The sequence below is a fragment of the Canis lupus genome, chromosome 32 (genome assembly GCF_003254725.2).
Source record: "Canis lupus dingo isolate Sandy chromosome 32, ASM325472v2, whole genome shotgun sequence".
NCBI lineage: Eukaryota > Metazoa > Chordata > Mammalia > Carnivora > Canidae > Canis > Canis lupus.
The window spans coordinates 27,818,756-27,833,034 of NC_064274.1; the positions used below are offsets into that span (position 1 = coordinate 27,818,756).

General features: G+C 38.2%; 1 protein-coding gene and 1 long non-coding RNA gene across 5 annotated transcripts in view; one reads left to right on the top strand and one right to left on the bottom strand.

Moving 5' to 3' along the window:
- DKK2 (dickkopf WNT signaling pathway inhibitor 2) overlaps positions 1 to 14,279 on the bottom strand; it is a 370,758-nt gene that overhangs the window by 232,826 nt on the left and 123,653 nt on the right. The window lies entirely within an intron of this gene.
- The window catches only part of LOC112671610 (uncharacterized), a 47,097-nt gene that overhangs the window by 18,119 nt on the left and 14,699 nt on the right, over positions 1 to 14,279 (top strand). The gene's annotated exons all lie outside the window — the stretch shown is intronic.

The window sequence follows — 14,279 nt, forward strand, 5'->3', positions numbered from 1 at the left end:
ATTTGACCTTCATGTTTAAAACCATCTGAGGTTTTTTTAAAAAATATATATATATATAATTTTATTTATTTCTTTGTGAGAGACACAGAGAGAGAAGCAGGTTCTCAATGGGGAACACAATGCAGGACTCAATCCCAGGACCTGGGGATCATGACCTGAGCCTAAGGCAGACCCTCAACCGCTGAGCCACTCAGGTGGCCCCCTCTTTTTATTAAGATTTTCATTTCAGAGTTTTTACAAAGGAGATTCCATAATGTGAGTGGATTGGGTATGTTTTTTTGTTTTTTTGTTTTTTTTTTTATTTTTATTTATGATAGTCACACAGAGAGAGAGAGAGGGGGGCAGAGACACAGGCAGAGGGAGAAGCAGGCTCCATGCACCGGGACCGGATCGCGCCCTGGGCCAAAGGCAGGCGCTAAACCGCTGCACCACCCAGGGATCCCGATTGGGTCTGTTTTTAAGTTGAGGTTCTAACCTTGGTGATAAAACTTCTGTAGCCAGGATCCATGGTGCCTTAATAGGACTACCTTCCTATATCAGTATCCACTAAACAACAAGATCCATAAGAAGCAATACTCAGGGAACAAAAATTAAAATAGCAGCTAACTACAGGGCATGGTTGCAGTCATTCCCAGAACAAACCCTTGTCCAGCACTTACAGCATGCCAAGTGCTGTCCTAGGCCCAAGGGATGTATGGATAAATGGCATGAGTGTTTGCCATAAAGGATCTCACAATCTAATAGGGAAGAGAAATAAACCTCAAGTCACAATGTCCTGAGATAAATGCTGTGCTAAGGGATATATAAAGTGACATGAGATAACAGGCAGGGGGAATAGCTCTGCTTTCTGAGAAAGTGGAGGGGGCCTCACGGAAGATTCCAGACAGGGAGTAATAGTTGAACGAGACCTCAAGGAGGATAAGCCCCACAGCTCATGTATTTCTCTGGCATATTTCAATGAATTGGCAAGTCGCTTCACCATTTTATTCCTCAGATTCTTCATCAACTAGCCAAGAGAAGTAAGTTGTGTGTTTAAAACACATGTTGAGAAAAGCCTGTTCCACCCCCACCCCCCAAGCATGGTATATGTGGAAGGGAGATGACAGGCATGTGAATTTGGGAGTTGGGGCTAGGATGAGAGGAGTGAAAAGAAAGAGGAGTATGGCATCCTCAGGATGGAGAGAAACAGTTCCACATGCTATTTTCCCCCTTCTTTCCTTTGTCATTTTAGATTCACAGGCAGCATCAAAACCACTGGATAGGAAAATGAAATTATATGACTAGTTACAATGTCCCTCTTATTTTTGTCAATCAGTAGGGCATGTAATGTACATCGTGTTTTAAAAGTGAGTAAAAATTATCCTAGCATTCATGCTTAGAAAATTATATAACAACATATCATATATATGACATATACATGACACTACATGTTATACTAACAGATGGCAGAAATGCACAGGAAATCCCAGGTCAGCCAGCTGGTAAGAAGAGCACCCAAAACCTCTGGAGAGGTTGGGTGAATAATACTGAACACATATGGTTGCTGTGGGGATTATGTAAACAATGGATGTTAAGTACATAGAACTTTGCCTGGTACAGAGTCTGCAAATAGTTGTTTTTATTGTTGTTGCCTGTCCCCATCTAAAAATAGAGCTAATAAGAAGGGAAAAGTTCTGTTCAACCTTGTCATCATCTACACAGGCAAACTGAGCTGATGAGCGAAATAGGAGGAGGACAAATGTAAAAACTTCCAGGCCTATCTCTCTATTCCCAGTGCCCCAAAGGGTTGATGGCAATATGTGACTCTCAGGAGGCCTTGGGGACTGCCAACCAGCCTGAGATCCTGACTTGGCAAAATCTTTTGGTAGGTGTCATACAAGGAAGGAAGGAAGGAAGGAAGGAAGGAAGGAAGGAAGGAAGGAAGGAAGGAAGGAAGGAAGAAAGAAAGAAAGAAAGAAAGAAAGAAAGAAAGAAAGAAAGAAAGAAAGAAAGAAAGAGAGAGAGAAGAGGGAGGGAGGGAGGGAGGGAGGGAGGAAGGAAAGAAAGAAAGAAAGAAAGAAAGAAAGAAAGAAAGAAAGAAAGGGCAACTTAGAAAAAAATATTTTAAGAAAAGTTCCACAAAAGGGAAAAATATAAAGGAAGCAAAATGAAGAAACACATATGAACCTTGTCAACTGCTGTACCTATGGCTACATGTTGGCCAACTGTTAGGAGTGCTGGTACAAAAGGGAATAACACATCGGTCGTGATCCCTGCCCAGAAATAATATAAAACACAATGTAGAGACATACTGGCTTAATTTGTTGAAGGATCTTGGAACTAAAACAGGAAAGAAAATAGTTGTTTCCCTCATTGGAATGCCCCCAAAAGAGTCTGCGGTAAGTATACCACCACCCTGGCATCTATCACAGAGCCTTTGGTCATCTCGACAGGGTGTGGTGACACTTGATATGAGCACAGCTAAACATGGGGATGCACATGACAGAAGAAATGTAAATGAAAGGAATTTTGTTTTTCACATCAGTGTCCGATGTGGAGAAGCCAGACCAAGAATGAGATAAAATATTATAATCTGAAAAAGAAAGATGGCAAAGTCAAAGCTTGGGATGCCATCAAAGCCAAGCACAGTAGGAGAGAAATTTCAGATACATAATTCATACATGGAACTAGAAATAACAAAAAAAGCTGATCAGAGCTTCTGAAAAAAAGCCAAATCACGAAATCTTGAGCCATTCAGAAAAGTTCTTACTAAAGCCTTATCCAAAAGCAACCCTTAAAACATATGTTCCAGAAATTTGATGATTTATTCTCCCAGCATATATTAAGGACTATTATGCACCCAACATATTTCTTAGTTCTGGGAGAGGATCTCCAGCCTTGTAGGAACTTACAGGTCAGGTGTGGGAGACAAGAGACCCACATTCCACAGCCTGGGTGGTTTCGATAAGGAACGCATCTAGATGAAGTCATACGGTAGTGTACACTTCTGATGAAAGAAAAGATGAAGATCAAGAAACAAAACTAAAGGGCAGCACACACAGCTGAAGGGCTCAAGAAAAGCTCTGCTGAGGAGAGGGAAAGATGTGGTCTCTAAAATGTTAAGTCTGACATATCAGCATCCTGTATTTCAAAGCTTTGAACACTATAGAAAATTGTTGAGTAAATAAAGAACTTGTAAAAGGAACTTATAACTATCAAGTCTCCTGAAGACATGGGATGCCCTGGCTGGGTTCAGATGAGTATATAAGCTATTCTCTTTCTTACTGACCTTCAGCTTCACAAGAGATGCCAAACTAACATTACTAGTAATCATATTTGGGGGAAATAATCCTTCTTAACAGAGCTTGTATACATGTTAATGGATATGTGTATTGCCAGAAAATTGGGCAGATGTTATTCTGTCTCTTTTCCAAATTTATGCCTTCAAATTGGATCCTCTATCCAATTCGTCTTCAAAAAATGAGAGGAATGAAGGAAAGAAGGAGGAAGGGAGGGAGGAAGGAGGGAGACTATATGATTACAAAGGCAAAAATTTGATGAAAAATGGAAATGAGAGAATAGCTATTCCTCCAGAAAATAAAAATGCAAGAAAAGACTTTTTTCCTTGGGTATTTCTACAAGTTGGGTGTTTCTAAGCACAAGCACAGGGTTTAAGAGATGAGAAAGGGTCCATAGAAAGATTGGCTAAGTGAAAGATGTGCTGGAAGCAGGCCCAGGAAAAACAAGTGGTTGCAGTTTTAGTGGTTTACCTGAAAGGACAATGGGATGTACTCAAGTATTCTAAGGAAAATAATCGGGGAGGACAGGCTGATGAAAGCCCAGATCCCAGTTTAGGCAGAAAGTGTGGGAAAGGAGGAAATAAAGAGGCATGTGAATACTTCTAGGAAAAAAATCATCTTATTTTAAAACTCTGGTCAAAATACCTTTGTGCAGAAATGAAAACAACTTTTAAGAATTATATAAGTGCCCAGGAGTTAAGATTAGGGATATATATATATGAAACATAAGCCCACTGAAATGTTTATAAGTTTCATATATATGTTATATCTGTGTTAAAGCTTAAAAACTATTACTGAATGTACTCTTATAAATTAAATAGCAGGGGAAAAGCTTGAAAGTCCTATGATGAACTAAAAAAAAATTTTATGAGGATTACCTTTTTGCTTCCCTATTCAGTCAGCATATAATCAAAATTTGTAGTTTTTGTACTGAAATTCCTGGGAAACCTCGGCATTCACAATTATATTTCTGGTTTGTTTTTTAGGAATATGTGAACACACATATGTATGTGTATTCATATATAATCACTAGGCAATGGGGAGATAATTGGTACCAGGAATAAAGATCCTAAACTGGATCTCTGTGGATTTAGAGTTTGGGAAATAATCCGGAGGATAAGATCAAGGTAGAGAGCTCCTCAAGAACTTTTATCCACAGTTAGAATCCCAGAATTTTAAGTTTTCCATGAGCCTTAAAGATCATCTAGCCCACTTATTCCAAAATTGTGCTGCAAAAAAACATAAGAACCCAAGATTATGCCTCAGTGATATATAAATAATTAAATGTCTGACATGCAGACAAAAATCTCTAAACTACCTAAAAAACATGTTCCTTACTTCTATTTTTATATTTTCAAGGTTCTTTTTTTTAACTGTAAGATTCTTTTTGTAATTTCATTTTTTAAAAGAGTTCTGCAGCTAAAAAAGTAGGAAAATTCTCAATTCAGTCCACTGTCTCATTGGATAGGTCAAAAACATTAGACCCAGAAAAATAAAATAACCTCCACAGAGGCTCAGCACCAGTTAAATACATAGTTAGGACCACATCTTAGTTTGGGTTCTTTTCAAAGCAGATTCCAAGACAAAGACTGGGGTGCAGGTAGTTTCTTTGAGAACTGATCCAGAAGCAGGAGTGAGAGAACTGGGAAAGTGAAACAGGAAAGGGAAAATCCATTATAGGTTGTGTTAGTGAGTGGGTTAGCTCTATGGGTAACCCAGGCTCAGTCTTGTTGGGGACTGTCTGAGAAACTATGTAAGACATGCTCCTGAGCATTCCCACCATAGAACTTGAAGAAAGAACATCTTTCTACCACCTCCCATGCCCATTGATTGAGGGTTGTCCTTGGGGGCCTTAATTCCTCTGCCCTTCTAAACAGCAGAGAAGACTCCCAGGGCTCCAGTGAAAACTCTCAGATGAGCTGCAGAGAGTAGGAGGTGAGAAGTAGTTAGCATACTGGAAATCATCCATCACACCTGCAAGTGAACTCAAGAGAGCCCGGGAATATGGGATATGGCATAAACAAGTTTAAGAAATCCTGAAATTATTTCTTCAAAGCATAAAATGATGATTGGATCCCTGGCGTTCTCCAAACCCACCTGACTCAAACCCACCTCTTTTCATTCCCAAAGCCTTGTCTCACTGATAGAAGACTAAAGAAATCTGTTTATACTGTACTGCAAAGGGCTTTTATTTTTTTCATCAAGCAGTCCTTTCTGATGAGCTATTTTCAGACACACAGTGACCAACACTACCAACACTTTCCAGGATGCCACAGAGCAAGTGTGATTTCATATACATTTTACTTACAGATACATTTTACTGTTTCAACATCAGTCTGTTGAGTGCTTCTTGAAAGAGGGATCTAGGATTTCATCAAATGAAAGGAAATTAGGTGATAACAGGGTTCCAGTCAACATTTTCCTTCCAAAGGACTATTGTTACGTGACAGAGCCAAGGCAAAAGAGTTCTGAGAGATTCCTCCAGGGTAAACAGAGCTGAAAAGCTCAGTGTGAGCTGTACATGGCTTCAGCCTATGCATCATACCAAAGACTGTAACAGAGAACCCTTTGGGAAATTGCAGCTATTAGGGATGACAAAGGAAAGTGAAAGGCAAGGCAATTAGATGAGAGGACTCCTAATAATGAGAATGACACAGCAACTGTCAGTTCCTTTTCTCACTTTATCTAAGATACTGGTTTTTTTTCCCCATGATTGATGCTAATGCCAAAATATAAGCACACAAATATTTTCCAGTCCCTGCTCCACCAATAATTTTATAACTTCTTTCTCAGGATTTGGGAACTATTTGCACAATTTTTAAAATATGTCTTGGAAATGTCTTCTATTTTCAAATTATTATAATTTAAAATAATTTGGGTTTAAGTCATCATGAATTTTTAAAAGTACTCTGGGGCTTAAATATTGTAGAGGAATAAGATTCACAGGATCTTTTTCAATAATATAAGTCATCTTAGAGTTACAGAAGATTGTGTATTCTAATTCAATATGTATTTACAGCGCAAACTCTCATTCCCATATGGAGAATGCCTGAATTCTTATGCCTGAATTTCTGGATTCACCTGTACTTTCATGTAGCAAAGTCTATTACGGAAGCTACTATGAGAACAAATGTGTTCTCTGACAGACACTGTGTTATGAGCTGAACTCAAGGTATTTGCTGAATTCAAGGAACTCATTGATATTATTTCCCACTCTTGTCAGTGTAACATATTTATCAACAGCTTCAATATCGGAAGGCATGATTCCAGTTCTGTAATAGATACAAAAATGGATCAGGAATAATATTTGTCCCCCCAAAAAGTTACAGCCTAATAAAACCAAAAGGCCCTTAATATAAGATATGGTGTGCTTTATGACTGAAGTACTATAAACAGATGGTATAGGAGGTCAAATATAAAACTGTTTGTGATGTGGAATGAGAAATTAATCCTTTGGTGGAAAAAGTGTTAAAAAAAAAAAAAGAAAAAAGTAGAGAGCCTTGGAAAACTCACAACTACATTCAAAATTCTCTTGCAGTCATGAATCACTAAATTGCTAACTTTAATTTGTTCTCTGGAAGACTGCCTGAACCCTAATAGTATTTGGCTCTATACACTTGACTTTCTGTTTGCCGCAGAGCTCTATCTCTTTCTGCCTCTAGGCTTTAACCATAAAGAGCCTGAAGAACTGACTTGAGATTGGTCCAGATCATTTCAGGTTTACAATCCATACTGACTTGCAAATACTCTCTTGTCTTCCTTAGCATGAGTCACAGAAAGCAGTAAATTCAATGTGTTTTGAGGCTAAATTAGTTTTAAGGCTAAAAAAGCACAGACTCTGCACCAATGGATTGGGGTCAGATACAGGGATGAAACAAAATTTTCTATTTTATTAAAAGTGCTACATGCCTGGAGGATTTTTTTTTTCTGCATTGTTCTCTTGTGAAAAATTTTCTTAAAGAAAATATTCCAATAGTTTGGGTGAAAGGCATTTCAGAAATGCTGTTGAATCAAATTGAATGTCTCTTAGACTTTCTAGAGGAAAATAATGTAAAGAAAATATCATTTGAAAACACTTATCACATAATCTGAAGGGAAATAAAATATAATAATAATTAACATGTATTATATCAGGCAGTGTGCTAATTAATCTTTTTTCATGTATCCCTTTTATCAATCATTCTAACAACCCTGCGAAATAGTTACTCTTATAATTACCATTGCACAAATGAAGAAATGGTGGCTAAGAAAATTTAAGTAGCCTGGTGAGTGCTATGGGAAGCTGGGATTTGAACTCAAACCTGTCTGATCTTAATCTTAATCACTGTTAACAGTCTCAAAATCCATTAATCCCTTCTGGTTAGTAAACTAAATATGGGATTTGTGAGCACAGATATACATGGACATTAACATGCCAAAGAACAACATTATTAGATCAAGCTATGATGTTGCTTTTATCACAAGCCATATTTTGCCTGGCTTAATCAACATTAATATGGAGTAACTGATCCTGAAAATTACTTTAGTAAGGCTGTACATGAAATGTTTTCATGTAATCACCATGGAGAAAAGTAGAAAATATCAATGGCAGAAAACATATTACTTGAAACATTTGTGGGATAGAAGCATTATGTACTCAGCTTAACTGAGAACAACTTCATGTATATATTGAGTGCAAATAGAAAATAAAGGCAAATGCCCTGATTAATCTCTAAATTTACAAGCACTTCACCAAAATGAGCCTAAAAGTTCCTGATAATGTGGATAACACATTGCTATGTCTACCTTGTATGGAGAATGTATAAATACCTGCTATTCAAATATTTTGAGTTGCTTTGGAAAGAAATAAGGTAAAACATTAATATTAAAAGGATACTTTAAAAATTAGAATAATAAGAGTTATTGATTACAAAAAATATATAGTAAATCCCTTCCAAGAAAAGCTCTGCAAGCACAAGACCCTGGTTTTTTAATACTTTTGCTTGTCTTTTCTTTTTAATATTTTATTTATTTATCATGAGAGACAGAGAGAGAGAGAGGCAGAGATATAAGCAGAAGGAGAAGCAGGCTCCCTGTGGGGAGCCCGATGTAGGACTTGATCCCAGGACCTTGGGATCTCAACCTGAACCAAAGGTAGACACCAAACCACTGAGTCACCCAAGGGTCCCTACTTATGCTTGTCTAATGCAGAGTGGAGGGGTGGTGGAGAATGCTCTCTTACTTGATCAAATGTGATATTTAAAATATTTAGTTAGTGAAAGGGAATAGAAGGGAAGGGAGAAGAAATGAGTAGGAAATATCAGAAAGGGAGACAGAACATAAAGACTCCTAACTCTGGGAAACGAACCAGGGGTGGTGGAAGGGGAGGAGGGCGGGGGTGGGGGTGAATGGGTGACGGGCACTGAGGGGGGCACTTGACAGGATGAGCACTGGGTGTTATTCTTTATGTTGGCAAATTGAACACCAATAAAAAATAAATTTATTAAAAAAAATATTTAGCAACTAATATGGCAGGCATCAAGCAAATTCAAGTATCCTAAAGTAACAAGATCTCCAGAGGGCCTTACTTTGCTATGTGTTATTTCATGGCTGAATGGAGGAGTGGCGAGAGTCCCTGTGAGGGGCTGCATGGGTTGGGTCAGCAAGGAGCTGCACAGGGAGATGGAGCAGTGAGCTATTTGTAATTATTTAAATGGTTTTACTACCAGTATCGACACACTGTGTATACCAATTAGATGTTATCATCCCAAGTTGTTTTAAAATAAGGCAATATATATGGACAAATATAGACATTGGAAAAAACATTTTTTAACATATTTTACAGTTTGATACAGAGGACACCAAAAAATTTAAAAAGCATTATTATAATGATGCAATTCTAACTTGTCCATATTTACTAATTTTTCTACTTTTCCACCAGTCTACCCTCCACATACCCTTTAAAAATCAAAAATACAATTTCTATAATGAGGGTAGCAAGAATAAACTAATATGCCCCCAAAATATTTCTCAACAAATAAATTTTTAGTAAATGAAGTATACATAACTAATGCTTCAAGGCCATTATAGCAGTTGACTAGGGATACCTAAAACTAAGAATGGAAACTTGGAATCATGGTTTTTCAGCCTATGGCTTAAGCAGCAAATCCTAGAAAACCTGTGGATACATTTTCTTCTGCTTCTTTATCTCTACTAATTCTCCAGGATTCTGTCCACTTCATCCCTATCTTGTTACACCTCAGAGTTCGAGTCTATTTTCTTCTTCTAGGTCACCAGCTAAATAGTCATATCTCACAAAAGTATGGAATTTCTTGTGATTTGCCCCCAGTCCTGTGGTCTTGGGAGAAAAAAAAATCTATGCAACGGAAGTTAGGATTTATCTCCTCACCTTCTATTCACCAATCATGGCCACGTATGTCCCTGAGTGCAGATGGTCCTAAGGAGAAGAACTGATGCTCAGTTTCACAATATGTGCATATGAAAAAAATGTGAACCATGTACATATTCATAATCCAGGTGATGTTCACAGACCAACCCTAGTCCCTTCCCTTGCATGTGCACTCACACACACCCACACAGCAATAAAACCATTTAAATGCAGAAGGGCACAATTGTAAATTCAGCTGAAACTTACTTTTTGGCTGTGGGTCAAGAGGACTCGGAAAGCCAACCCAAACAAAATGTATTCAGATGGATCACATCCTTCTTCAGAATACTACAACAGTTTGGCTTCTCTTTACTCATTCCTTTTTTCAAGTTTTTATTTAAATTCCAGTTGGTTAGCATGCAGGGTAATATTAGTTTCAGGTGTAGAATTTAGTGATTCATCACTTCCATACGCTACTCAGTGTTCATCCCAACAAGCGTTCTCCTTCATCCCCATAACCCATTTAGCCCATCCCCCATCTATCTCCCTTACAGCAACCTTCAGTTTGCTCCCTATGCTCAGATTCTATTTCCTGGTTTGCCGGCCTCTTCCTCCCTCCCTCTCTCTTATTTTCATATGTTCTCTTTACTCATTCCTGTATGTGGTTCTCTGGAACCTTACCATGACCAAGTTATAATACCAGAGAAAAGGAAGCAGTCAGGGAAAACAAGGAGGTGTTGAAAACTGCAAAACATCTTTGTAGAATTACAAATATCACCCAGATTTAAGAACCCTGTCTACTATAGAAACAACCCTCTTCTGTTGCTCATAAAATGAGGACAACAATGCCTCCCACATTAAAACCTCACTGCCTAAGTTTACAGTCAGAATACCATGCACATACTGCCCTTGGAGTTCGTGAAATGTGTGGAGACTGGAAGATCTGCATTGACAGTGCATGAACTGCTTTCAGTTTTGTTTTCCAAATTCTCCACCATCTATGGACTTGACAAGTTACTATATTGTCAAAGTCATGAATACAAAAGAAAAACAGCAACAGTAATCGTTTCAAGAAGTTTTGAGCCCAGGACAGTTCTTATCTGTTGGGAAGACAGATGAGCAGCCACCAGCTGCAGCTCTGGACAATTAACCCAGTCTGCACCGCTGGCAAGGGAGCATGTGGCTGCTGCTGCCCAGAGTGAACGCGGAGACAAGTCATCCCATTCACTCCTCACCTCCCACCGCGGTCTCATCCCAATGATTTCCAAATCTCACCTCTCTCCTCCTTTCCATTGTTACTCCACACTGGGGTTATCTGCTGTGACTACCTTATGACCAGCTGCTATGAACCTCTGTGTACATATTACCATTTCTCCTGCTGTTGACTGGCTAAATTACTGCACATATGCAGTAGATTTTTTTTGCCAAATATGTCAAAATTCTCTTTAGGAGAGCTTGCTGGGGACTTAATCTGGCTATCATGGTATGATTGCATAAAAAGATGTTTGCTTTTTCTATCACAGGCAATGGGAGCTAGTTACTGAGCCTTCTGCACCTCTGGTCAGGGGCTTGGTGGTCCAAATAGTGACAGAGCTGCTTTTGGTGAAAGGGAAATTACATTTCAATAGTCATCTCTCCTTCCACATTATCTGTTCCCTGATATCCACTCAAACAGGCCCAACAAACATAGCTGAAATAAACCTCTTTAAAGGAGCTCACTTCAAAGTAGGGGAAAAGTGAGACACTGATGTGTCCTTCAGCGTTAGTGACCATGTATCTGATCAGCCCCAGAACATGGGCTTGTGAGAAATGGGTATGAAAGTAGCAGTGCAATTCACTGTGTTAAACAGACTGCTCTCCAAACGCCGCAATGGCCAATTTAGTCTAAAACACCATGTGCAGTGTGGATAATAAAAACAGGAAAGCTGGGACTTCCAGTGGAATGAATCTCTGTAAAAGAGTCATAGCCTGAGGAAATCATAAAAAGCAAAGCCACTTCACTGTGTTATTTATTCCATACTAGCATCTTCCAGATAAAAAATAGAGTGAAAGAGAAAGGGGAGAAACAAGTATGGTTGAGCCATATAGGCCAACATTTTTAGACTTTTTGTTTAAATACCTGTGAGTTCCCTACAAAGCTGCACTCAGAATCTCTGCTATCAGTGGGCTCCCCTAGCCACTTAACTACAAGTCACAAGTTTCGCTATATGTCACTTTTGACACAAATTATATTAAAATGATTTATTTTGATGATTTAAGAGTTTTTTGGTATTTCTTACACTGAGCAGTATCTTAAAAGAATATGTACCAATATTTCCATTAGGTGTCAGAAAATATTTTGGTCAGAAAAATGATGATTTATAAAAATGGACACAGTGGAAGACAATGCTAAATCTAATATGCTCTCACATTTGTTTTATTATTAGTGAAAAAAATCAGGATTTTTTTTTTCTAGAGAGTTTTCTTTACACAAAGATTTCTTACTTAAGTATAAGCAATAAAGTGATCTTATACTCAGTGAGTTCCACAGGACGGGGGTGTCATCTCAACAGCACACTGCGTGGCACAAAACTAGTACATAATAAACTCAAAGAAATGAGAGAAAAGCAGCCCAAAACAAAATAAAACCTAATATAGCAAATTGTTTTATTTTCTCTCAAGCTTCAAAATAACCCTTTCATTGCTAAATTAAACCAAGACTTTTTTATTCCCGGTCGCTAATTAAAACCAAGTGGCAGAAACAGTACAATGGTTTTACCCATTCATTGTGAACCCACTTAAAATTTAATTAAATTGCAACAGGAAAATATTGTGCTAAAATGACCTTTTCAACTCACCTGGTTTTCATCCTGATACTAGGCCTAATTAGTGCAAGGATGCATGAACTGAGTACAACTTATTCCAAACTTCAGTCAACTGAATGGCTAACAAGTCCATTTCTATAGTATTGGATTTTGGGGGGCTTTCTTCTTTTCTTTTCTGGATCTACTGAATAAGATGTAGATTAAGAAATATCTAAATATAAACATTTGTGATTTACTTCACTGAGGGATTAGATCATTCAAAGGACAAATTTTGGCCATTGATTACAACCTGGAGATGACAATGAGAGCAACAGTTGAGGTCACCAAGAGTCCTTTCATCACAAGCATTTGCTTTTTTTCTTATTCTTCAGCTTCTCTTTGCTCCTGGATATCTTGTCCTAGTCCAGGACAAGACTTTCCAACACCAGACTGGTGCAGAACATAAACTGAATTTACAGAGCTTTGACTACAGTCCATTCCCAATGAGCTCCCAAACAACACCTTAGGGAAATTGAAAATGAAACTTGGACATCACCTGAATGACATCATCTTACTTTTTTCTTACTCCCTAAAAGTGCTCTGCCAGGAATTTAGGCAACATTGTCTGCGGATGCTGGCCTTTGTACCCCTCCACAGTTAGCCATGCCAAGTGACCTCCATGAATCAACATGGGGAATGACCTAAAGACCAGCTTTATACAGCCTTGTATTTGCATGGGCAGCAAGGTGGCGGAAATGAGTAATGTAGCGATTGAATGGGCAGATAATTTCTTTAGCCATCTGTTCCGCATATGTTCAGCAGATCATTGCTCTCTTGGACCTTGCAGTTTGTGCAGATGGTATTCTCCAGAGGGAGAAAGGGTCTAAAACGAGTCAGTCCAAAGATCAGTCTTAGTATAAGAGATAATAGATAATTGCCTGTCTCACCATCTTGTAAAAATCAGTTTTCTCGTAACCAACCACTTTGAGCATGAAGTGTGAAGGTTTACAGTTGATAATTTGGATTTGTTGCTCTGTGACTCTTATCTCACACCACATCAAGTTTCAGAAGATAAAGAGACTGTTGTTTAAAGCTTCAATTTTACTAACAATGTTCACTAAGATTATTCATTTGTTTTGCAGTAAGAGTTGGACTTTTATTTCTTTTGCTTCTATAAGCGAGATTTTTCAGTAGTTCAACCAATAATGCATCCTATCTTCTTGGCCATGCTTTGAAAAAAAAGATGTGTGCTCATCACAGAAAAATGCACTACAAATGAGACCCAGAACTGGCTACTTCTTCAAGGTGCCAGGATATCTGACTTCCCAACTTTCATCATGGACTTAGCTCTCCCAGATAAAAGGAAGATAAAATGCATTAATCAAAATGCAAAGATACAGGAAAGACTCTACTAAAAGTGGGTGAAAGTGATAAGTGAATGCTGACTCCAGAGAGCTATCTTAAACTTCAAAAGATCTCTGGGAGAAGATATGAATGAGCGTGTTTCTGAGAGATCAATTCCTAATTCCAGAAGGATTTTCAGAAAAGAACACAGGAAAGTAGGAGTAGACCAGAATTCCAGAACTCTGTTCCTATATATTTTTTAGTGAAAGCTATACAGATTCAGATGAGAATGAAAGCTAAGAATATCAGTGAATGTTTGTAAAGTGATAGTATTAAGGACAAGAGAAAATAAAATTAATAAAACAACAAATTCTGGTGCAAAGTAAGCTTTGAACCATATTCTGAAGGCTTCCAAATGCAATTAGCAACATGGGGTGGTCAGGGAGAGAAAACAGACTTTCAGATGTCTCCCATCACCTCTGTGTTTCTCCATCTTTACATCCATCA